At 44.6% G+C, this 25398-nt stretch overlaps 1 pseudogene; it reads left to right on the top strand.

Annotated features, from left to right (window-relative positions):
• The window catches only part of LOC139165446 (PH domain leucine-rich repeat-containing protein phosphatase 1-like), a 54573-nt pseudogene extending 42915 nt beyond the window's left edge, over window positions 1-11658 (top strand).
• Window positions 11659-25398: the final 13740 nt, after the last annotated feature.

The raw sequence follows: 25398 nt of genomic DNA, 5'->3' as shown, positions 1-25398 counted from the left end.
TGGCATAACAACCAAAAATGTAAATGTTTTGAATGTCAGGTTTCTTGCCATGGAGCAAGTAATAAGGAGTGTCTTGAATGACGCTACTCCATGTTCTGTTAACAATGTAATTAGCATACCTTAATGCTTCGCCCCAGTATGAAAAGTCCACGTTTGCATCCTCAATGAGACAACGAAACATTGTCTGCAGAATCCCGTTCCTGCGTTCGCACACACCATTCTGCTGTGGCGTCCCGGGTGATGAGGTCTGCTGGCGGATTCCATTCCTGGCCATCCATCCTTGGAACTGTTGCGACATAAATTCGCCTCCACGATCACTTTGAATCCGCTTGATCCAGACATCGTGTTGGGTGAGTATCTCTGCAGCAAAGCCTTTAAAAGCCTCAAACGCCTCTGATTTTTGTTTTAAAAGAAAAACATAGCCAAATCGTGAGTAACTGTCAACTACAGTTAAGAAATACTTACGTTTACCAACAGTAGGCCGAAATGGACCGACAACGTCGGTATGAACCAATTCAAAGATGCGTTTACAGAGCCGGACAGCAATCTTGGGAACTGGGGAGTGCCGGGATTTGGCAGAATTACAAATTTTACAATCTAGGTAAACCTTGCAAGCCCCATCAATTGTGAAACCATCAACATATTCAGACATCTTTGCTAAGACGGGGTAAGAAGCATGCCCCAAGCGACAATGCCATCTGTGAATGCACCTGGAATGAAAAGATTTATTTGTTAACATATGTTTAACATTTTTAACAGCATTGGGAACCTCAGGGGTTTCATTGGTTTTAGGAACCTTTGAACTAGCGGTGGCACCAGGGTTTCTCTCTGGACCTGTGCTTACGCCCTTTGGAACGCTTATACTTACACTACCTTTGCTGGCAGGTTTGGGTTGCAAATAAAAGACACCTTTGATGGGGATGGCAGTAGCAAGAAGTTTGCCATCCTTGATAATGTTAGTGTCAGTAAGTTCAAAGTTTATTACAACCTTCAATTCTTCTCTCAGGCAATATCCACTAAGGATGTTGTTCTTGGCAGTTGGAACGTAGAAAACATTTGAGATAAGGGAGTCCAGTTCTTTGACGAAGACTTTTCCTTTTCCTTCCACCTTGGAACGTAGATCACCAACTCCAAACACTTCTTTGACATCTGTCGGGTGTAGCTCACTGAAGGATTCCTTCCGGTACGCGATGTGTGCCGCTGCTCCGCTGTCTAGGGTCCATAACTCACGAATGTCGTAGAGTGGACTCTTGTCAGGAACAATGCTGAGGTGGATGGTACCAACATAAGTAGGTTTCTCATCTTTTGAGTCTTTGGGAGTTGACTTTGCAGCTCCAGAACTCTTTCCTCTGGATCCTTTCTTGTGTGCGCCTTTAGGCTGGGTTGGATAAGGTGGATGATCAGTCTCGCCAGACTTCACACTTTGCACATCAGGAGATTTGCGGGTGTCATCCTTCTTAAAAGGTTTCTGGCGTGAGTACTTTGGAGTACTTGTTTTCTGCTGACCGCCCTTGGCCAAGTTAGATTTAAATGCTGCTGACATAGGTCTAAGGCCAGTGTTCAGCAACTCTGCTTCTTCAGTTAGCATGTTACAGAGTCTCTGAGTAGTCTTCTGGGCCAGTGGGAGTATACTGAACTTGTAAATAACTTCCTTCCATTCAGGACCAAGGGAAGTTATAATAGCCGCATTTACTTGATTATCATCATAGCGATATCCTCTTTCTTCTAAATCTTTATGCATAGTAAGGAGTTTAGAAAGGTGAGGTGCAAGTTTGCCCCCTGTTGGAAGTTTAGTGTTATTAAACTTGGCTATCAGTATGAAATTGCCTTCATCTGATATTGGCCTAAACATGCCGTCTATTGACTCTAGTATCTGAGCAGAAGTAATGTCACGTGTGTCATATCTTTGTGACAATTGTGAGTCCATGCTCATAAGAATGAGTAGCTTGGCTTTTATGTCAGCTTCCCTTTCTTCTGCAGTCCAGCGCCTTACTGGGGGATTATGAGCAATCCCATCTATGTCATGAGCCAGTAGGTGCAAATTTATTCTGTGAAGCCACTTCCGATAATTGTGTCCATTAGGTAACAGTATGAACTCACCTTTCAGAGCTGAAGAGGTGATGGTCTGCCTTGTTGATGCAGTCAGCTGGACCGCTTGGAGTTGTTGGGGTTGAGCCCCAACCCCTCCTGACAAACCTTGTGGCTGTACCACCTGGGGAAGTTGTGCAGGCATCTGTGGAATAAAGACTGGAGGCCTCTGCGATGAAACAGAAGGACCTGAAACAAATGGAACTTGTCTTTGCATTTCAACTGCCATATCTGCCTGGGAAAGTCCCTGTCTGGCTTCAGGCAATGCCTTTTCCTTTCGGGCATTCCATCCACTAGTGGCCGCTGTTGCGTAACTTGTAGCAGCGGGGGAAATTCTCCCCCCTCTGTAATCAACAGTTTCAAAATGCAGAGGGACCATTGTTTTTTCTTCGGGCTGGGTAGCCCTCCCTTCTTCGAAAGGAATGTGTTCTATGTTAGAGCCTGGCGGGAAGAAGTGTGTGACCATGGGAGGATTTATGATGTGCGCATGCTTATCTTGGGGTGAGTGGGAGGAATGGATTCCTTCTGTCTCTCCCTTTGGGGAATGAGCATGTGAACTGCCTCTCAGGGACATAACCTCCATCTTTTCTGTAATAAGTTTAAGCTGAAGTTTCTTCAGAGATCGTAATTCAGTCCTGGCATTATCAGCCTTTTTTAAATAACTGAAATAGATTTCTTGCTGCTCTATATTTTTCATAGTAGGTAAGTTATCAAAGTGGAGACAGACTGATTCTAATGCATGAATCTCCTTCTCATCCTTTTCAATGAGCTGCTCAATTGTCTGCAAGTTTAGGGACGTTCCCTTTATGTTAGCAGAAGCGAGAGAGCTGAAATCATCTAAGTGCTTCGTTTTGGCTTGTGCCTTAACTTGCGTGGCAGATGATTGCGAGGGGAAGAGAGTTAATGTCTCCTCCTCTTCATCGTCGCTAGGATTAATGGAAAGACTGCCGGAGGGACCACCCTGGGTAGATTTACAATCCTCTTCCTGGTTCCCAACATTACCAAACAAGTAAGATTCACTTACAGTTTGTTGAATGCTGTCGTCAGCTAGAAGAGCTTCCTTCTCACCGTGCAAAGACATTGTAGGATTCCTTTTACTATCGGTAACACGAATAGTCTCCTTGAGTTGGGCTAACTGCTCGCTCGTGAGGGAATCCACGTAGGATTGCGTGAGAGGATTGCGTTTCTTCTTCGCTGGCATCAGGGAAGATTCCTAGGAAGCTTACGGGGTGTAAGCGGGGTCTATTACTTCAATAATAACTGTCACTCTGTCTACCATGTCGGAATGGAGAGACCCCTTACCTTAGACAAGGCGCTCAGCCCGTGAGGAGTGAGCCGGGAGCTTCCAAAGGCGATGGGTATTGAAGTACAGACAAAGCATGTTCGAATGAACAAGTTACTTTATTTAAAAAGCATAAAATAATAATTGTCTTGAGAGACAAAGATGGCACATCTTGTAGCTAAGAAAAGATGAACCGGAAAGTTTTAAAGAACAATGGACTCTCGATAGAGACCGCCCTTCTTCATCAGAAAGAGGGGATGTGAGCAAACAGGTTACATCACACAGGAGGAGCTACCTTACTAGACAGAATTAACTCTCTAACTACTGGATGTTTCTTAATGTCGTTGGGGGCTGGCAATTTCCAGCGCGACACTCTCCAGGTCAGATCCGGAAGTATCCTGTAATAAACGGGGGGTCGGGGAGGCAAAGACTCATACGCAGCAAAGTGTCGCTGGGCAGCAGTAGAGGGAGTGGAGGACCCAGTTAAGTTCAGGAAATTAAGAGTAAAAAGTACTCTGTTCAATTGGTTTTGCAAGGACGGGAGGCCCGGAGGGATTTTCTCCATTTTTAATTTTTCTAGCGCCCGTTTAACGGTCAAGTTCGCCCTTTCCACTATCGCTTGACCCTGGCAATACCGAACTTGTCCATGATACCCCAAGTGTTACAAAATTGCGCAAAGGATGAACTAGTGTAAGCGGGGCCATTGTCAGTTTTAAGTTCTTTAGGGCGTTGCAAAGGTCACGGATACAATGGTTGATGACATGTTTGGTGGCTTCACCCCTTTGCGGGAGGCCATAATAAAACCTGAATAAGTGTCAATGGAAACATGTAAATATTTCCAGGGCGCAAAAGGTTGGAATTGCGTAACATACATCTGCCAAATTTGTGAAGCCTCAAGACCACGCGGGTTGACCCCCATAGGGATGGAGTTGGCATGCTGACTACATGTGGGGCATTGTTGAACAATGGCCGAGGCTTCAGATTTTGAGGTGCCAAATTGCTTAGCGAGAGCCTTGGCATTTTGATGAAAGTAGGAGTGGCTCTCCCATGGGGTTGGGGAAGACAAGGAAAAAACAGTGGGTGATCTTGCAGCCTGGTCGGCAGCGTCGTTACCCTCAGTTAACATTCCAGGAAAGGGCTGATGGCTGCATATGTGAGCGACAAAAAAGGGAGCAGTCCTAGCCATAATGAGCTGCTGGAGAGTCAAAAACAAGGCCATTAAGGAGCTCTCGACTGCCGGGGACAAATAGGCATCAAAAATATTAAGAATAATCTGGGAAACATACAAGGAGTCTACAATAAGATTAAAAGGTGTATCAGTTAGTTTCTGAAAGGCCAAAATGGAAGCAGCCAATTCTGCATGTTGAGCAGAGGATTGGGCTGGGGTGTGATGTATAACCCATTTCCCGTTCCTTTGAAAAACACAGGCTCCCTTGGTTTTTGTCCCATCAGCGAAAACAGTTAATGCCTGCGGGATAGGTTGGTCTTGCATACAGGTGTAAAAGCGGACGGGGACCAACTGAATCAATTGAATGCAAGTGTCCGCAGATAGATGATATAAGATCTGACCAGGCCAGTCCACAAGAGCCATCTGGAGGTCTGTACTTTGAGAAAATAAAGATTCCCACATGGGAAGGGGAAGGGGGACATAAAGTGAAACCGGCTCAAAACCTATGAGTGTTAAACAGCCGCAGCGGCCACGAACAATTAAAAGAGAGTATAATGAAAAGCGAGAGGAAATAGTTTTCCGGGGGGTATGCGGAAGATGAATCCATTCAATGATCAAGACTGAGGAGGGCAGTACTTGTATAATACAAGCAGTAGGAATAGAAAGAGTGTTAAGCAAAAGAAGAGACGGGGGTGTTCTCCTGGTATCTATCCTCCCACTTAACACGCAGCGCACGATTGACCTCAGCCAGCGTGTCCAATTGCTCAGGGGTGAACTGAATAAGATCTGAGGGGGAGGAAGCCCCTGCCAGGGCAGAAAAGAGGGGGGTCAACTGAGAGGTTGTGAATCCCATGTAAGGGCGAGTCCAATTCAGCGATCCCAAATACTGCTGGAGCTGTACTAGGGTGATAGGGGAGGGTAAAGACAAGGAGGGAAGAAGGGGAAGAACGAGACTGAGAATGTTTATGACCCAGATACAAAAAGGGTTCTGTTTGTTGAACCTTCTCGGGAGCTATAGTCATACCATTAGCTGTTAAATGTTCAATGAGAGAAGGAGCAGAATCTGTTGAAAGGATGGGTGAGGCATATCAGCAGCAAGCAAGATATCATCCATGCAGTGATACAAAAGAACGTTTGCGTGGGAGTGGCGGAAGGGCTCCAACAGAAAATGCACCACATATTGACACATAGTAGGGCTGTTTAGCATGCCTTGAAGCAAAACTTTCCACTGATAGCGAGAAGTAGGATAGCTATTGTTGAAAACAAGGAGAGTAAAAGCAAACAGCAAACAGTCTTGGGGTTGCAAAGGGATGGAAAAGAAAGCATCTTTTAAATCAATTACGGCAGTTTAAATTTTTGAGGAAGAAGATTGGGATTGGAAGAAGGGTATAGATTGTGGTAAGGTTTTTAAAAACAGTCTGACAATAAGCAGAAATAAGGCCATATTCAGTGACAGATTCTTTAAAGTTCCTCAAAACCTTATAGGGGATAGCCCTATAATTCGGGGCATTTCCCCCCAAATCAGCAGGAAATTGGGAAATGGTCTCAATATCCTCTGGAGAAAGATGGGTCAGCGAGGGCAGAGGCAAGCCCCCGCGCAACCGCACTGCCGTAAGAAAGATCTGAGCAAAGAGGAGGTAAAGTAAGCAGAAGCGGGAGTGGAAATATTCTGAGAGGATGTAGGTATGGGAGCAGGAAAATCCTGAGAGGGCATAGGCACGGGGTCTGGTGGGGGCATAGGTTGAGGAGGGCAGGGATCAGTGAGGGAGGGGGGATAAGATGGGGGTGGTGCCGAAGGTTCGGCGGAACGGGTGGTAGAAAAGTCGGAGGGAGAGAGAGAATCAGAGTTGTGAAAATGAAGGGCAGCAAGAACAGCCTTCCAAGTTAAAAGAATTGGTGCAGGAGCACAAGGCTCCTGCTGAAGATAAGTACCTATCTTAATCCAAACAGCAGACTTTATCGAGCCTTGAGGAGGATAAGAGGGATAATGTTTCCAAATATAAGTTAAGAGTTGGCGTAACTCGCGTTTAGTAGGGAAAAGAACGTTTTTTGTTAAAAGCTCTGAGAATTTGTCCAAGTTCCTTTTTCGTGAGCGACCTGCTCCTTGGACAAATTTGCCCCCATGCTTACGAAAAATCACCTGCTCCTACCGACGGACGACGAGTGCGCGGGTAAACGATGGGGGTCTCAGACACGTGACGAAGGCATCAGCACGTTGAGGTAACAGGATGAAACTACCCGCCTTCTCCACCACCTGAGGGTGCTGCAAAGTCCCTGAGGGGAACGATGTCTTCAGAGGGACGTAGAGCAACCCCAGCCATGGGGGGTCACTCCCGAATACAAATCCTAGAAAGACTTGGACACATCTCTCTCTGGGTGAAATGACACAGTATTGAGCTGTGCACCTCCTTTTATTGGGGGAATATGCAAATGGGAATGATTACACATACATGTCAAGTGATATACAAACATCCAATAACGTAACTCTAAAAGATGACACAACTTCCGAGTCCTTCCCATCTCCATATGGCACATAACTAGTTTCTACTAAGCAAATGTCTCCTTTGTCAAATCAAATATGACCCATTAGACCCAGGTGGATGCTTCACATTAACCTCAGCAAATGTGGGAAAGTGCCAATCCGTTCTCTGCAGGAATGGGAAGCCTCTGCCTTTGTCTAGGTCTTACACAATAAAATGTGAGGAAGAGCTAACAAGGATCAAGGAGCACAAGGCCATTATTACATAAGTAAGACACTGGGTTGTCAACCCCGGGGATGGTGACAGATGGAGGGATCAGGGTAATAAAATGCAGGTGCTTCTTTGCAAATCTGTTTCAGAACCCAGCCAATAAGGTAGAATTTAGTTTTAACATTTTGCCCACATTCTGATGATTAATGACTGTAACTATGATTTATGACCTATGACCTATCATTTTGGGGTTTTTTGTATTGATTATTTGACCCCATGACAATCATTAAGTATTGTATCTCATTATGCTTGACAAATGTATATTTTATTTTATGTACACCGAGAGCATATGCACCCAAGACAAATTCTTTGTGTGTCCAATCAAACTTGGCCAATAAAGAATTCTATTCTGTTCTGTTCTATTCTATGTACATTGAGCTTTTTGTTCTGCGTGTTCTGCTCTACTCTACTCCACTCTATCCCCATCCCATTTTTTAATAAATGCATGTACATAAATAGATAACTATCTATAATTTAAACTATAGATAGTTATTGAATTTGAACTATCTTCAATTCAAAAGTGACTCTGCACAGCATATACTGAAAAACCAGTTAGAATTGAATTGAATTGAATTGGCCAAGTGTGATTGGACATACAAGGAATATTTCTTGGTGCATATGCCCTAAGGGTACATAAAAGAAAAGATACATTTGTCAAGAATCATAAGGTATGATAGTCCGGGTATAAATTGTAAGGATACAAGAAGCAAAGTTACAGTCATAAGTCATTATTGGGAGGAGATAGGTGATGGGAACAATGAGAAGATTAATAGTAGTGCAGACTTAGTAAATAGTTTGGCAGCATTGAGGGAATTATTTGTTTAGGAGAGTGATGCCGTTTGGGGAAAAACTGTTCTTATGTCTAGTTATTCTGATGTGCAGTGCTCTATAGCATCGTTTTGAGGGTAGGAGTTGAAACACTTTATATCCAGGATGTGAAGGGTCTTTAATGTCTATAATGTCTTTTTAGAAACAGACAAAATTGAACAGAAAAAAAATATAGTAGCTTTACATCAAACTATCTCAAAGTTTAGAGAAAAGCCAAGGTGACGTGTGCTCACCCCCATGGCTCTAAGTGATAGCACAGTCCAGTGCGATTTTGCTACCTGCACAGGTGCAAGTAGCAAAATCGCGCTGGATTCCGCTACCACTCATTCCACCTTAACAGCCCACCTCTGCTCTTACTTTTCTATTGCTATTAGTTATAGAAATCCAACATCATGTTTCAAAAGTGGCAGGAAGGGAGTTATGATAAGGTTCCCTTCCTCCTTAGCTACTTCCAACAAAAACCACTTCCTGCTGTTAGATTGACATTGATGGTCCACATAGCTCCTTTCTGCCTCTTTTAAAATTATTGGATATTCAAGTTATTGGAAATATTATATTTCATTTGGATGAGTTGTCAGTGGACCAGAATGATAACCCATCCTACCCAGGTACCCAGTGGATTGATACTAAATTCAACTCTGTCCTCAAATATTAGCCCTCCTCTCCCCCAAATAAGAGCTGCTATTTAGCTCTTAAAACAACATTAAGCAATTAATAGATTTTTGTCCCTTCCTTCCAGGATGGCAAAGTGAACGGTGTAACAGACTCAACAAGGATTTTGGGATATACCTTTCTTCACCCAAGTGTTGTTCCACGCCCCCACGTACAGTCCATCACTTTACCTTCTCAGGATGAATTCTTCATTCTGGGCAGCAAAGGCCTATGGGATAGTCTCTCCATCGATGAAGCAGTGGAGGCCGTCAGGAATGTGCACGATGCCCTTGCAGCTGCAAAGAAACTTTGCATATTGGCTCAGAGCTATGGCTGCAACGATAGCCTCAGTGTTGTGGTGGTTCAGCTCGATGTAACTGAGGATAGCTTCTGCTGCTATGAGTTTAACAGGGCCCTTCCTTCCAGCCTGAGCAGCTTCCCTCAGTCTGTCAAAGATAAGCCTTCTGATGTTTTGGGGATGCCTTTGTTGAGCAGCGGCACGGCCTCGGAGATCAGCAGCGAGATCTCCATTTCCGAAATGAGCAGCGAGGTTGGATCCACGGCCTCCAACGAGCCACCTCAGGTAACCATGAACGAAAACAGCCCCGCTTACCCTAGTGTACAGCGCCGTGCGCACCTACCACAATGGCACGCCAACTCCTTCCCATGGCAGCTACCCAATGCTACAATGTCAGACACCGACGATGAGGATCCAATCCAAGGCAGAAGAATTTAACTGACAGTGGACATCCACCATGACCCAGCCAAGCAGATTCAGATGGTGCTGCAGGCCCCCACAGAAGTCACCAACGAAGGCATTGCTATCAGCGCGAACAAAGAATACGAGACTTCCAACACTGGTTGAATGGGCGGCGCCGACGCAATGGCTGCGTGGTTCCTCAGGACAGGAGCCACAACCGAATCGAAGTAGCAGGTGATGCGCCACCCAGGAGGAACGAGGGGGCTATTTTTATGCTCCAGCTCAGTCGGATCCAGATGATGAGTTCATCGTCCCACCAGAGCTTGAGGACGAGGTGAGGGAGATAATGAGGCTAATTTACGAGCAGCAGCAACAAGAGCAGCAACGTCAGCGGAACCAACTGCGCAAAATGCCACGATAATAGAGCTTTGGGAAACATTAAGAGCTGGAAGCTCCTTAGGTTTATATTACATTAGTTTTGTTCCCAATTCTCTTCCATATCCTGCCCTTTAACCAAGAAGCGCCGTTGCTTCTTGGTTGTTAGCTGTAATGATCACCAACTTCCTTTCTCCCGTTTTCTAACTCTTAAGTGGTTAATCTTGTTTATCCCCTTGTTTGTTAACATCAAATGTGTTCAAAGTTGAGAAAAATTAAAATATAAAATGTTTAATATATGACAAAAAAACTGACAACTTGGCACAGCTACCATTCCTCACATTCTTTGCTAGGGAGCTATTTTTAACCTAGGTGGCAAAACTGAGAAATTCCAGGCCTACTGACACACCAGCGTCTTTTCTTCTTTTATAAAAGCTGTGTGCGCCTACCACCATGGCACGCCAACTCCTTCCCATGGCAGGTGCCCTATGCTGCAATTTCAGACAGCGAGGATGAGGAGCCAATCCAAGCCAGAAGAATTGAAGTCACAGTGGACATCCACCATGACCCAGCCAAACAGATCCACATGGTGCTGCAGACCCCCACAGAATTCACCAACGAAAGCTTCTTTATCACTGCGAACAAACAAGACGAGGCTCCCACAACTCGTACGATTGGGCACCCCCGACGTAATGGCTGCGTGGTTCCTGAAGACAGCAGCCAAAAACAAATCGAAGTAGCAGATGATGCGCCACCCAGGAGGAGGGGGGGGTATTTTTCTGCTCCAGCTCAGCCGGATCCGAATGACGAGTTCATCGTCCCACCAGAGCTTGAGGACGAGGTGAGGGAGATAATGAGGCTAATTTACGAGCAGCAGCAACAAGAGCAGCAACGTCAGCGGAACCAACTGCGCAAAATGCCACGATAATAGAGCTTTGGGAAACATTAAGAGCTGGAAGCTCCTTAGGTTTATATTACATTAGTTTTGTTCCCAATTCTCTTCCATATCCTGCCCTTTAACCAAGAAGCGCCGTTGCTTCTTGGTTGTTAGCTGTAATGATCACCAACTTCCATTCTCCCGTTTTCTAACTCTTAAGTGGTTAATCTTGTTTATCCCCTTGTTTGTTAACATCAAATGTGTTCAAAGTTGAGAAAAATTAAAATATAAAATGTTTAATATATGACAAAAAAACTGACAACTTGGCACAGCTACCATTCCTCACATTCTTTGCTAGGGAGCTATTTTTAACCTAGGTGGCAAAACTGAGAAATTCCAGGCCTACTGACACACCAGCGTCTTTTCTTCTTTTATAAAAGCTGTGCGCGCCTACCACCATGGCACGCCAACTCCTTCCCATGGCAGGTGCCCTATGCTGCAATTTCAGACAGCGAGGATGAGGAGCCAATCCAAGCCAGAAGAATTGAAGTCACAGTGGACATCCACCATGACCCAGCCAAACAGATCCACATGGTGCTGCAGACCCCCACAGAATTCACCAACGAAAGCTTCTTTATCACTGCGAACAAACAAGACGAGGCTCCCACCACTCGTACGATTGGGCACCCCCGACGTAATGGCTGCGTGGTTCCTGAAGACAGCAGCCAAAAACAAATCGAAGTAGCAGATGATGCGCCACCCAGGAGGAGGGGGGGCTATTTTTCTGCTCCAGCTCAGCCGGATCCGGATGACCAGTTCATCGTCCCACCAGAGCTTGAGGACGAGGTGAGGGAGATAATGAGGCTAATTTACGAGCAGCAGCTGTAATGATCACCAACTTCCTTTCTCCCCTGTTCTAACTCTTGTTTAATCTTTTTTATCCCCTTGTTTGTTAACATCAAATGTGTTCAAAGTTGAGAAAAATTAAAATATAAAATGTTTAATATATGACAAAAAAACTGACATTGATGTTATATTTTTAAATTTTGTTCTCCCCCCCTTCTTCCTCTGTCTTGTTTAACCCTTCTGAGGGTGCTGCAAAGTCCCTGAGGGGAACGATGTCTTCAGAGGGACTTAGAGCAACCCCAGCCAAGGGGGGTCACTCACAAACGCGAATCCTAGAAAGAAGACTTGGACACATCTCTCTCTGGGTGAAATGACACAGTATTGAGCTGTGCACCTCCTTTTATTGGGGGAATATGCAAATGGGAATGATTACACATACATGTCAAGTGATATACAAACATCCAATAACGTAACTCTAAGAGATGACACAACTTCCGAGTCCTTCCCATCTCCATATGGCACGTAACTAGTTTCTACTAAGCAAATGTCTCTCATGGCCAATTTCCTGGGACCTTTTGTTGTTTAACACAGCTATCTGCTGTTTACCACAAACCAAGGTCTTTTATCACAGCCTTCGTCCTGTTTACCCCAGGCAATGTAAATTGCGTCTTTTGATCACACAGTTCTTTTCCTGTTCACACATTCTTGTTATTCGAGGAGAGTTGCTTGAACCGTTTTATGGCCAATCACTTCCTTAAGAAGATTTCACCAGAAATGCAGACTTATTTTATGTGACCTACGTGCAGTCCTGTCCTGGCTAACGGAATCGGAATGTATAAGGCATTTGTTGTTAGAAGTCCAGATATAGTGTAATCCTATCCTAACATGCTACGGCAGCTACACCCTTCCTCTCCCTTGCACATTTAAATCAAATATATACAAAACAAAGTGGAGAAAAATTGAAACTCAAAAGGTTTAATATATTACAAAAAAACTGATGTTGACGTTGAAGTTATATTTTTTAAATTTGTTCTCCCCCCCCCCCTCTTCTTCCTCTGTCCATTTGGAAAAGAGGGCAGTATTGCCAGTGCAAAATGTTAAGTAATATTGTAATACTGTTATTTCTTTGAGAGAGAGAAAAGGCTTTTTTGGTCTTGAAAATGGATAGACATCTGGAGGGCGAGCAGGGAGCAAACTTGCGAGGGCGAGGGGTGCAGACCCTGAAATAGGCCCGCAACCCCTTCCCTCGCTCCCAGCCGCCCCTGCGAGCCAACCACTGCCTGTGGTGGCTCCGACGCTTGGCGCCCCACCAATCAGCTGGGATGCGGCGTCCCGCCCCTCCCAGCTGAAACAGACGTCCGGCCGGGGCGATTCTTCCCCCCGCCGGACAGGCATGCCTTTTGCTGCCAAAAGCAGCGTGTGGGCGAGCCTGCGCTTTGCGCAGGCACGCCCAGCTGGCAGGCGGTGTTCTTGCCCCTCCCAGCTGCCGCAACTATCGGCCGTGCGAAAATCGCCCGGCCTCTTAATTGCGCCGGACAGGGAATGAAACTCGAACACAAGAGCTGGATGAAAATGGGTCACTTTTATTGATTACAGTAATAGTGCTAAATGGGGTGAAAAATCCTGAACAAAACGTACTTGGGCAACCAATGGGCAAACTCCTTGCTTGGTAAGGGTGAAGCGAGCCACGCCTTCACCCAAATTGAAAACCACGCCCAGCGTGTGGGAGGGCTCACCTCCATGACCCGGAACCAGAAGTGACGTTGATGAGCCCCAAGTGCTCCTCCCTCCCACCGCTCCATCCGTGGAGAAGGCATGAGTTGTGAGATGAAGGAGCCCATCACCTTTTAACAGATGCCCAAGGGAGAACACACGGTTGCAACTGACACCCTTTCCACCCCGTTTTTGCCACAGCTTGGGGTCAGATCTCTATGCTGGCCCCCAGCTCCCCCCTTAAGCCTGCACCAGCTCCAGCAGGCCCCTCTGCAGGTCTGTCAAGAAGATGTCGTTGCCAACATCTGTCAAGTGTACCCCATCTGGTCTGTAAAGATCGGGAATATGAATGTGAATGTCCGGGTGCCTAATTATAAATCCCCCTTCGGCCAAAATTAGTTTTCCAATTTCCTTATTAACTTGAAATCCTTTGTTTGTCAATCGCTCTTGGATGCTGTGCAAACCTCCAAACCTTGCGAGGCAGGATCCAAGACCACACCAGCCGCGTGCTCGGCCACCACTTCCTTAAGACCTTAAGGTCTTCACCAGCTTGGGCCACCAGCGCCAAGCCCTTCAGCAGTCCAAGGTTGTTGCCACTCAAGTGCAACACCAAAACACCAGGCTCAGCCCTTCCACGGCTCCAGCCTCTCAGCAGTGGGAGGAGTCCATCCCAACGCAGCCCTCTTCGTCCCAGCTGCTCCACCTTCGCATGGCGACTTAACGCCAACTGTGTTCCCCAATGGGATGTTGCAGCTCTTCTGCCAGCCCAGAAAATCATACTGTGTCCACACAACAGTATTGTGGGCGGCCTCATGGGCATTTCCTTCACCCGTCGTACAACACACCGTGGAGCTGGGCCAGGACCTAGAACAGTGAGAAAAAAACAAAAAACAAAGCAGGTTTAATTACCGGGCAAAGCGGATGTTTCCACTGCTGTCCTTATGTATCCTTTGAAAGCCGAAGATTTCCACCTGCCTATGTCCTGGATCTGGCTCGCTGGGAGCCCCAACCTAGCCGCTGTTGATGCGGCCCCAATCCGGAATGAGTGTGTCCCAAATAGCTGGGGGTCCAAACCAATACCTGATAGGGCCTTTTTGGTGATGGTCCAGAACTGATATATCGTTAAAGGTGCCATATTCTGGTGACAAAAAAGATAACCTTCCTTGTCTCCTCTTGCTTCTAAAAAGCTTATTAAAGTTGAGACAGGACATATTTCCTTAACTCCGGCTGCCGAGAGGTGGACCACCTTGCCTTTACCCAATTGGTCTGTCTTGGAGAATCTTAAGTGTAGCGACACCATATCATTGGAAATAGACAGGTCCTTGGCCTGAAATGCTCTTAAGGATGCATCTTTGCGGGAAGAGGCGAGGGCCTCGCTGACTCTAAAAGCCCCGAAAAACAGTATGGAAGCTACCGCCCGAAACAGGTGTGTTTCGTAACCTGAGGAATATAACAACTCTCACTGCTGAGAGATCCTCATTAACTGGGCAACAGAAAGCGGATTCCTTTGGTCAACTTTTCTTGGCACCTGCTCCCTGGACCATCCCTCCAGCATCTTTCTAACTCTGAATTCCCTGGCTGTATCTAGGAAGCCATTAGCTTTGCTAGAAATGCCAAACCAGCCAATTTACCACGTATTGTCCTGGGTGCGCACCCCGCTTGGTGCTTCTCAACACAGAATTCCAGCAGGTGTTCTACTGGCATGGGCCAGCTCTGCGTGTGTCCTCTGCCCTGCCTGAAAGCCCAGAACTCCTCACCTGATTTGAAGTATGCTTGTCTGGTGCCAGGAGCCACCGACATGCTTACCGCTCTGTTGACCTCAAGTTCCCAAGCTGCCACAGGTGGGGTGGGACATTGTGTGAAGACTGCTGTGCATCCGGCGCCATCTCCCAAAACCTGACCAGCTGTCCCCGTGATAGAGCGTCAGCTAGGCCATTCTCCACGCCCGGGACGTGACGGGACGTGAATAAAAACATTGATTTCGAGGCACCTGCTAACAAAGTGGCGAACTAGACACATCACGCATTCGCTCTTGGATGACAATGAGGTAATGACGTGCACTACGGCTAGATTGTCACACCAGAACAAGACAGTTTTATTCCTAAACTGTTCCCCCCATATCTCAACAGCCACGATAATGGGGAAAAATTCCAGGAATGTCAGATCCCTGCAAATGCCTTTTTCATGCCATTCCTGAGGCCAGGGGGGTTGGCACCATCGGTTTGACAGGACAACCCCAAAACCGACCCCCCCCCCTGCAGCATCTGAATGGACCTGTAGTTCAGCTTCCAACCTGCGTTCCTCTCTCCAAAAGGAAACTCCATTGTGCTGGTCAAGGAATTTGGATAAGCATGACCACTATGACTTAATCAATTTAACAATAATATTAACGATATCATCACAAAACAATCACCTCAATAATAATAACACTATAGTAACAGATATCGTGGTCTCTGCTTTAAACGGTGTTTATCCTCTTAGAGTCAATAACAATGAAGTGGGTCTTACAGGAACACGCTAAAGGAGCTGTGATGGAATGGCCTTATTTCTTGCAGGAATTCAATCTTGAAATTAACACCTTCATCCTAGCCTGGTGCAATATTTTCGCTTGTATTTTCATCTTAAACTAAAACTGGCGATGAAAATCTGGTATTACTAGGAAATTAAAATGATATCTCATGGCCATTGCACTAACCTTGGCATGAAAGTCATTACTACTTCTAGGAACGACAATCTAGCTGCACCCGAGCCATAAATTGGCACAAAATTGAATAAATAAATAAATAAATAAATAGGAGCTGGCACAGAGGAGTAAAGTTGAACCAGTTCTCCCTTTGTGCAATGTATAACTAATTAAGTATGGTCATACTCATGAAAAGGCTAATTCATAAGTAGAATATTAGCTCCACAATTCATGTAAACATAATGATCACTGCGCACAACTGTTTCAGGATCTGATAAATAGTGGAAATCCATAGTCTAAGGAGGAGGGCGGCATAAAATTGAATCGAACCATCAATCAATCAATCAATCAATCAATCAATAAGTAAATAAATAGGAGCTGGCGAAGGGATATCCTCGGTGGAGAAAGGAAGGCCGCCCACCGAGGAGATCCCTTCGCCCGGAGGTGGAGGCAGCCTCAGAGGCTGCAACAATTCAGCCCCGAGAAAGACCGGCTCTTGGTCCCTTGAACCCGCCGCCTCCGTTCGGGCGAAGGATCTCCGCAGTGGACGGCGGCGGCGGCAGCTTCAAGGGACCAACAGCCGGTCCTCGTTGAACTGAGCTTCCTTTGGCTTCCTTCAGGGCGGAAAGTGAGCTTTGCAGTTTTGCCTCGAAGGAAGCCAAAGGAAGCTCAGCTCGGGGGTGGACCTGAAGCAGCCACCGCCGCCGCCTACTCTGCCCTGCGCTTCGACCGTGCCGGGGCCAAATAAGCGGAGGCTAGGCCCGTCGCCCCCGGCTTCAAGCGCGGGGCCTGGGCGGCGGGCAACCATCGGGAGGGCCTTGCTGTCGCCTGGCCGGGGAAAAGCTCCCCTCCCTGCGATCCGGGACGGCATGGCCGTTAACAAGTTAGTGCGCATGGGGTCCTAATGGCTTGGTTACTGCCCCCTCCAGACGCTGTTGCAGGGCTTCCAGGCTCCCCATGGGTAGCGAAGAAGCAAAAAAGCAGCACTCTCCCGCTCTCTCTCTCCCTCTCTTTCTTGCGTTATTTCTCTCTCTCTCACTCACTCCCTTTCTATCTCTCCCTCTTTCTCTCTCTCTCTCTCCCTCTCGGCAGCAGACACACCCCCCCAACGCCAAAAGTGCCCAAACGCGCGCAAATATCAACAGTGGGGGGAAAAAAAGCAAAAAAGCAGCACTGGAGGGACCAAGACGGTCTGCAGCTGAGCGTCTGGAGGAGGAGGAGGCGGAAAGCCAGGAGGCGGGGAGGAAAGTAATTGGCCAATTTCTTTCTCACCTTTAGGGAGAGACTGTTGCTGCTCTGCCATAGGGTGCTTTCCTCCTCGCCCCCTGGCTTTCCTCCTCTTCCTTGCCGCCGCCAGACGCTCAGCAACAGAGTGGAGGAGAGATTCGGGAACTTAGTATATAGATGGTAAAATCTCGTACGCTGCTGCGGGCCGGGTAAATGGCCTCAGCGGGCCGCATCCGGCCCGCGGGTCGTAGTTTGGGGACCGCTGCTCTATAACCTTCATTGTGTATTATTGTGTATTGGACAAAATAAATAAATAAAATTCTAGACCCAGCAGTTGATACAAACACATACATACACACAGACAGAGGGGGAGGAGGGAGGGAGAGAGAGCTTGCAACACAACTGATTTTGACTGGAAGTTGACCAAAAGCTGCACTGGTGAGCCTTGCTTAGCCAGAGAGCTTAACCCCCGTGTTCTGTTCGATAAAACTCCCTAATGTTATGTTCCCGGGTCTATTTGACCTGGACTGCAAATTGACCATTTTAGGTACTTATATTTGGTCTTTTTGAAAGCTTTTTTCACTTGGAAACAACTTTGAACATTTCTGCACACATTGAAATGAAAATTGAAATGAAAAAAAGTAATGCTTATAGGTTTATTTTGCTGATAAAGTGCACCCTCCATTTTTGTTAGTTTTGTTTTCAATTTATGGATAGTTGTGCTTGCAAAATGCGTTCTATTTTACTAAACCTGGTGTGGGATTGGTAGCTTGAACATTTCTGAACATGATGATATGAAAATTGAACTTGAAAAATTGATATATATATGTTTATTTTGCACATAAAAGCCTCCCCCTCCCCCTTTTAATTTTCTCAGCATCAATTTTTCCAGTTCAATTTTGATATCATTATGTTCAGAAATGTTCAAACTTGTTTCCCAGTGAGAAAAGTTTCAAAAAGACCAAATTCAAGTACAGTGGTCCCTCGATCATTGCGAGGGTTCCGTTCCAGGACCCCAAGCGATGATCGATTTTTCGCGAAGTAGCGGTGCGGAAGTAAAAACACCATCTGCGCATGCGCAGATGGTGTTTTTACTTCCACCGCCGCCCGCCCTTCGCCCGCCCACCCCGTTGCTCGCGCCTGGGGTTTCCCCGCGCGCGTGCCGCCCGCCCGCCCACGCCGTTGCTGGGGCCGCTTCCCAGCTGGGAAGCGGAGCTGGGGTTTCCCCAAGCGCGCGCGCACCGCCCGCCCACGCTGTTGCTGGGGCCGCTTCCCAGTTGGGAAGCGGAGCTGGGGTTTCCCCAAGCGCGCGCGCGTTGCTGGGGCCGCTTCCCAGCTGGGAAACGGAGCTGGGGTTTCCCCAAGCGCGCACGCACCGCCCGCCCACGCTGTTGCTGGGGCTGCTTCCCAGCTGGGAAGTGGAGCTGGGGTTTCCCCAAGCGCGTGTGCGTTGCTGGGGCCGCTTCCCAGCTGGGAAGCGGAGCTGGGGTTTCCCCAAGCGCGCGCGCACTGCCCGCCCACCCACGCTGTTGCTGGGGCCGCTTCCCAGCTGGGAAGCGGAGCTGGGGTGTCCCCGCGCGTGCCGCCCGCCCGCCCACGCCGTTGCTCGTGCCGCCGCTGGGGTCTTACCGGGGCAAGAGGGGGAAGACCCAGGGAAGCCGCCCAGCAGCTTATCTGCCCGGCGGGAAACTCCACCATCTACGCATGCGTGGCCATAGAAAAAAAGGCACGCATGCGCAGATGGTGGAGTTTACTTCCGGGTTGAAAACTCGCGAAATAGCCCTTTCGCGATGCTCGAGAACGCGAAACTCGAGGGATCACTGTACCTAAAAGAATTTTTTTGTTGTTTCGGGTCCAATAGACCCGAACACTACAAGTGTTATGAAAAACAAATGTTATGTTCCTGGGTCTATGTGACCTGGACCGCAAATTGTTCATTTTAGGTACTTATATTTGGTCTTTTTGAAAGCTTTTTTCACTTGGAAACATGTTTGAACATTTCTGCACACAATGATATGCAAATTGAACTGAAAAATATTATGCATATTGATTTAGTTTGCTGATAAAATGCGCTCCCCCGTTTTTGTGAAATATTTTTCAATTTATGGATAGCTTTGCTTGCAAAATGCGTTCTATTTTACTAAACCTGGTGTGGGATTGGTAGCTTGAACATTTCTGAACAGAATGATATGAAAATTGACCTGGAAAAATTGATGCATATTTGTTTATTTTGCACATAAATGTCTCCCTCCCCGTGTTCAATTATTTCAATTTTTATAAAAAGTATGCTGTTAATTTCAAATTTACATACTTGTTTTTAGTAAAATGGATTTCATTCATAAAAGTAGTTGTCTGGCTATAATGTGCTTGCTTTTCAAAAGGATATTCAAAATATTTCTATCCAAATATATATAAAAGGTGAAAATAATGGCACACAGCAAGGGCAAGGGTGTGTATGGCCCTTTTGTGGCCAAAATAAACAAATAAGAATCATTTTTTCCAGTTCATTTCTATTTTTCTTATGATCAGGAATGTTCAGTTTAGTATATCAAAACTTTTGGGGGGAAATTCCTTAGAGATTTGTAGCCTAAAAAAATATAAATTGACACGAAATTCAGAAAAAATGAGGGGAGGGGCTTTTTGATCAAAATAAAAATATAAGCCTCAATTTTTTTCAGATCAATTTTCATATCATTACGTTCAGAAATGTTCAAACATGTTTCCCAGTGAAAAAAGTTTTCAAAAAGACCAAATTTAAGTACCTAAAAAAATTCTTTTTGGTCCAGGTCGTATACGAGCCAAAACAGACTCAACGTGATTTCTTTCTTTGCCCAGAAAAGAATTAGCCCCCACCCACCCCACAAATATTTTTATGATGATCAGCAATGTTAAATTGAGTAAATGAATGCCTAAGATATTAAAAATATTTTGGATTTGGAGCTTTAAAAAAATTTAAAGTGAAAATGGTTGCAAGCAGCCGGTGTGTGTTTGTGTGGAGGCCTTATTTCTGATTTTAAAAAACCAATAAGCATAATTTCTTTCAGTTCATTTATATTTTTCTTATGTTCAGAAATGTTCAAACTACCAATCCCACACCAACTTTAGTAAAAGTGAACACATTTTGCAAGCTAAACTATCTATAAATTGAAAAAAAGTTCACTAATAAAAGGGGGGTCTGTCTTTTATAATCAACATAAGCCAATATGCATAATTTTTTCAGTTCAATTTTCATATCATTGTGTGCAGAAATGTTCAGACTACTTTCCAAGTGAAAAAAGTTTTCAAATTGACCAAACATAAGCACTTCAAATGAAGAATGTTCGGTCCGGGTCAGGGTGACCCAGGAACAGTACAAGTGTGATTATTTTTTTTTCTGCAAGAAAGAAACCCCCTACCCCAAAACAAATATCTCATAGAGAGAACCCCTGAAATGATGAAAAGTCATGAAATTTCAAGTTTCAGATATGCAGGGAAAATGTTTTACAGGGTCTCAAACTTTGATTTCGGGTCTCACAGGTCTGAATAGAACAGCAGGGTTAAACCAACTTTTCTGGAAAGAGGCCGAAAGGAGACGTCCTTCCACGGCCAGCGCTCTACAAGCAGTTTGCAACTTGCAATATCCTCCCAGGCCAGGGCGGGGAAGGGAGAAAGTCCACAGTGGGGCGAGGCGCGAATGTGCTGCTTAAGCCCGTGTTTGAGGGAACAGCGGTCGGGTTTCGCCATCCCTTTAAAAGGAAACCTCCAGGGCAAAGGCCTTCAAACTTGTCAACTTTAAGATTTATGGATTTGAAGTCCACAAGTCTTAAAGTTGACAAGTTTGAGGACCCCTGCAACAGGGTGTGGCGTGGCCTCACAGGCGATAGTTCTCAAAAGGTTCTCAAAAGGTTCTCAAAAGTGTTCTGTCTGAGGTGTGTCCCTTTTATTGATCACAGTAGCAATAAAGGCTCTCGGCAGGCTTTTGTTCAACTAAGATGAACTAAACTAAGAGGAATCCTGGATGGAGACCAAATTGCAAGGCTAGACTGAAATGAGAGAAAAGCTTCCTGGAAGAAGGTGGGGTTGAAGTATTTGTATACTAAGCCAAATACTTTCCATCCAGATCTTAGACTTTACTGAGTTATATTTTTTTATTACATATTTGTTTATCAATAATTCATCACTGTCCTAGTGCCATCAGTCACCTCAGCAAATATCCTTTTTTGTGGTATTTTTGTGATATTTCTCTATCACCATTCATTATATTAAAGGATCTCCTTCCACTGCACTCTTTCCTCCAGTTTCAAAAAAGAGAAAAAAACGTTCTCTGTGTTCTTTACTGATTTCCAAAATTCTGAAATAGAAAGGTTGATGTTTTTTTCCCATTTGCTAAATTCTGTCAGGGAAGGAAATACAAAAGCGACTAAGCCAGTAGAAGAGGATAACAAAGTAGGGGTCCTGTTGACTTTGCTTCCTTGAAGTTCCCCAATCACACTATCCTGAAACAGTTCAACGAGGAGAATTGTAAGTTCAACTACACCAGGGATGGGTAATTATGGCCCTTTTATGACCTATGGGCTTCAAATCCCAGACTTCCTGAGCTTCATGACCTGAGTTGTAATCTATAAGTCATAAAGAGGCCATAGTTGTCCACTCCTGAACTACACCATCAAGCCGCATTGCTGTGACATAGTCAAATTCTGCATCAATAAATTGGCTGGGTAAACCTCTAAAGAAGCCACTGCTTCAATATAACCCATTGCATCCATACTTCTTGCAAATTGTAGTAAAAATGTACTAAGCAAGGGCTTGCAGCACACAGTCTGTCAGAACGGAAGCCTCAAAATTCAGCATGTTATTGTATGATCCAGGATTTCTGGTTGAAGGCTGGAGTACTGTCACTGCCCGCTCTATTCTTTTCCCCTTAAGTTAGCTAAAGACTTAATTTGCATGCCTGATTCATCCCTGCCATTCCCTCATCAAGGGTGGCAGTAGTCAGCTTTCCCTTAAATGGCAGGTGAGATCAATTTGGGGGGAGGGGGGATGAAAGTTATTTTCTATACATAGCCAGAAATACAGTAAGTCTCCATATCATCTAGGATGATATTCTTAAATTATGATAATCATATAACTCTTCCTTGACTCTTTTAACAATTGCTATTCTTGAAAGCATGGCCCGTTCTCATGATTTTCATAGTCTACAGAGGCCATGTGAGAATCAGGTGTGCTCTTGTGCAACTTCTGACCTCTCCCGTAGTTGCGAGAGAGGCATGCCGTCCTGTGTATCTGGCAATTACATAAGAATGGGAACTGCTTTTGTGAGGTTTTTCAGAGGCTGCAGTGGCCAAAGCCCACTGCCACAATATAGCCAAAAAAACTTCAAGAGTTGTAAACCTAATCCTACGTAGCTTCTGCTCTGGCAATCTCACACTACTTACCAGAGCTTACAAAACTTTTGCCAGAGGCATCCTTGAATACAGCTCATCTGTTTGGAACCCATATCGCATCTCAGACGTTAACACCCTCGAAAATGTCCAAAGATACTTCACCAGAAGAGCCCTTCACTCCTCCACTCGAAATAGAATACCCTACGAGACTAGACTTTCAATCCTGGGCCTAGAAAGTTGAGAACTAAGACGCCTTAAACAAGATCTAAGTATTGCCCACAAGGTCATATGCTGCAACATCCTACCTGTCGGTGACTACTTCGGCTTCAACCACAACAACACAAGAGCACACAACAGATTTAAACTTCATATTATCCGCTCCAAACTTGACTGTAAAAAATATGACTTCAGTAACCGAGTTGTCGAAGCGTGGAACTCCGGACTCCATAGTGTCATCCCCAAACCCCCAACAATTTATCCTTAGATTATCTACAGTTGATCTATGCAGATTCCTAAGAGGTCAGTAAGGGGTGAGTACAAGTGCACTAGAGTGCCTTCCGTCCCCTGTCCTATTGCTCTCCTATATCTCCTATACCTTTCTTCTATTCCTATATCTCTTCTTCTATTCTTTCATTGCTTTGTTCTATTACTATACCTTTTTTTCTATTATTTCTTAGATATATTTTACTATGAGTATCTCCTCTATAAACTTCATCATGTATTTTACTATGTGTATATAGATATATACCCACTAAAACCCTCATTGTGTATTGTATAAAATAAATAAATAAATAAAATAAATAAATAAAGTGTTAATAGAAAGAAAAAATGCTTGACGTTAAATAGCATGTAGCAAATCCTCCGGAGCATTGGGCCACGAGACAATTGAGCCTTTCCCCAAAATTTGTAAGCATTGAAAAATGGATCAAGACGGTCTTTTTCAAAGGCACTGGTGGTGTTAGAACTAAAATCAAGGCCTGAACTTCTACTTCAGGACTAGCCTTTGCACTGTAACCAAATGTCAGTCTTCAAGGTGTTCCAGGTGGCGGGAAGACAGAAAATAGTTTCACTTTTATTTAGGGAGAAGAGTCAAAGTTAAATATTTTCCAAATTTTTGAACATGCCAAGTTTTGCCACCACTGCCCTAACCCTACTGAATGCAGCAATGCTCATTTCTCCTACCCTCAAAATATCGCTTACAGAGCACAGCACATCAAGACAACTACACACAAGAACAGTTTCCCCCCCCCCAATGCGATCACTCTGCTAAACAAATAATTCCCTCAATACTGTCAAACTATTTACTAAGTCTGCACTACTATTACTACTGTTTCCCCCCCATTCCTATCACCCATTTTCTTCCACTCATGACTATATGACTAATTTGTTGCTTGTATCCTTAAGATTTTTATTAATATTGATTGTTTTCTCATTGCTTATTTGACTCCAATGACAATCATTGTGTTGTACTTCATGATTCTTGACAAATGTATATTTTTCTTTTATGTACACTGAGGGCATATGCACCAAAGACAAATTCCTTGTGTGTCCAACCACACTTGGCCCAGAAAGAATTCTCTTCTCTTCTCTTCTCTTCTCTTCTCTTCTCTTCTCTTCTCTTCTCTTCTCTTCTCTTCTCTCTTCTCTTCTCTTCTCTTCCCTTTCCTTCCCTTCAACTTCCCTTCCATTCCATTCCATTCCATTCCATTCCATTCTGTGTAAATAGTTACAGACTACAACATTAACCACAAATCCTTCATTTCTCCCCCACCATTAAAAAAAACCTCTTCAGAAAACAATTGTGTCAGCACAAAATTGAATAAAGGTGAAAGAAAATTATTGTTTTGGGGAAAGAAATAAGTATTTCAAAGTGTTAAGTAACAATGTAAATAAAAGCAAATAAAGTCTATAATATAAGCTATTAATATAAGTAAACACTAAGAGGCAGTGTGGTGCAATTGTTCAGACACTGAAAAGAGTCAGGAAAACCCAGTTCCTGTGTATTGTATTGTCATCTCACTGTGTGATTGCTTGCCAGTCATTCTCTCTCGGGCCACTCTACATCAGAAAGTTATTTGTTTGTTTATTTGTTCATTTAGTTAATTTATTGGCCACTCTGGGCGGCTGACAATATTGTGGAGAACTTTGACCTTGTCTTCTGCAGGGATGGTTCATTTCTGAGGATTCACTTTCTGTTTATTCATTCTGCCAGCAACTTTCCACTGGCTTTACTGGTAGAAATTTAGAGTAAGCTAGCTGCTAGGTGATAACCCAGCACTGCCCAGGTATTTATAGATGTCAAAGCTTTTGTCTGACAGGGGCGGATTCCCAATTCCACTGCTAACAGTGCGCTGCACACACAGCTTTACTTCTGCTGCGGGCACACGCACATGTCCCATTCTGCACATTCACAAGAAGTAAAATCTTTGAGAAAAATTATGGATTGTGCAGAGATGAGTAGATTGACTTTGAAACTTAAAGATAAACAAGACTCTGATTATTATAAAATTTGGGGGAAGTTTTATGATTGGATAGAAAATTAAGAGTTACATTATGTATGTATTAGTAATTGCTTAATTTTGGAAAAATAGAAACAGTGAATTTGATTCAAGCTTTGCAAGCTGGATGGCAAAGATGAGAAATGGTGGTAGCACTATATAATGATATAACACAAAATTTACTTATTGTTTATATTTAAACATATAGAACTTTATTTTATGATGTAGGTTACATATTATGAATAGTTTCTATTACTAAAGATACATATATATAGAGAGAATTTTTAATCAATTATATGATATAAGATTAAATTTAGATAAAAGAGATTTATGCATCTAATTATTTCCA

The sequence above is a fragment of the Erythrolamprus reginae genome, chromosome 3 (genome assembly GCF_031021105.1).
Source record: "Erythrolamprus reginae isolate rEryReg1 chromosome 3, rEryReg1.hap1, whole genome shotgun sequence".
NCBI lineage: Eukaryota > Metazoa > Chordata > Lepidosauria > Squamata > Dipsadidae > Erythrolamprus > Erythrolamprus reginae.
This window is presented reverse-complemented; position numbering and strand designations above follow the sequence as displayed.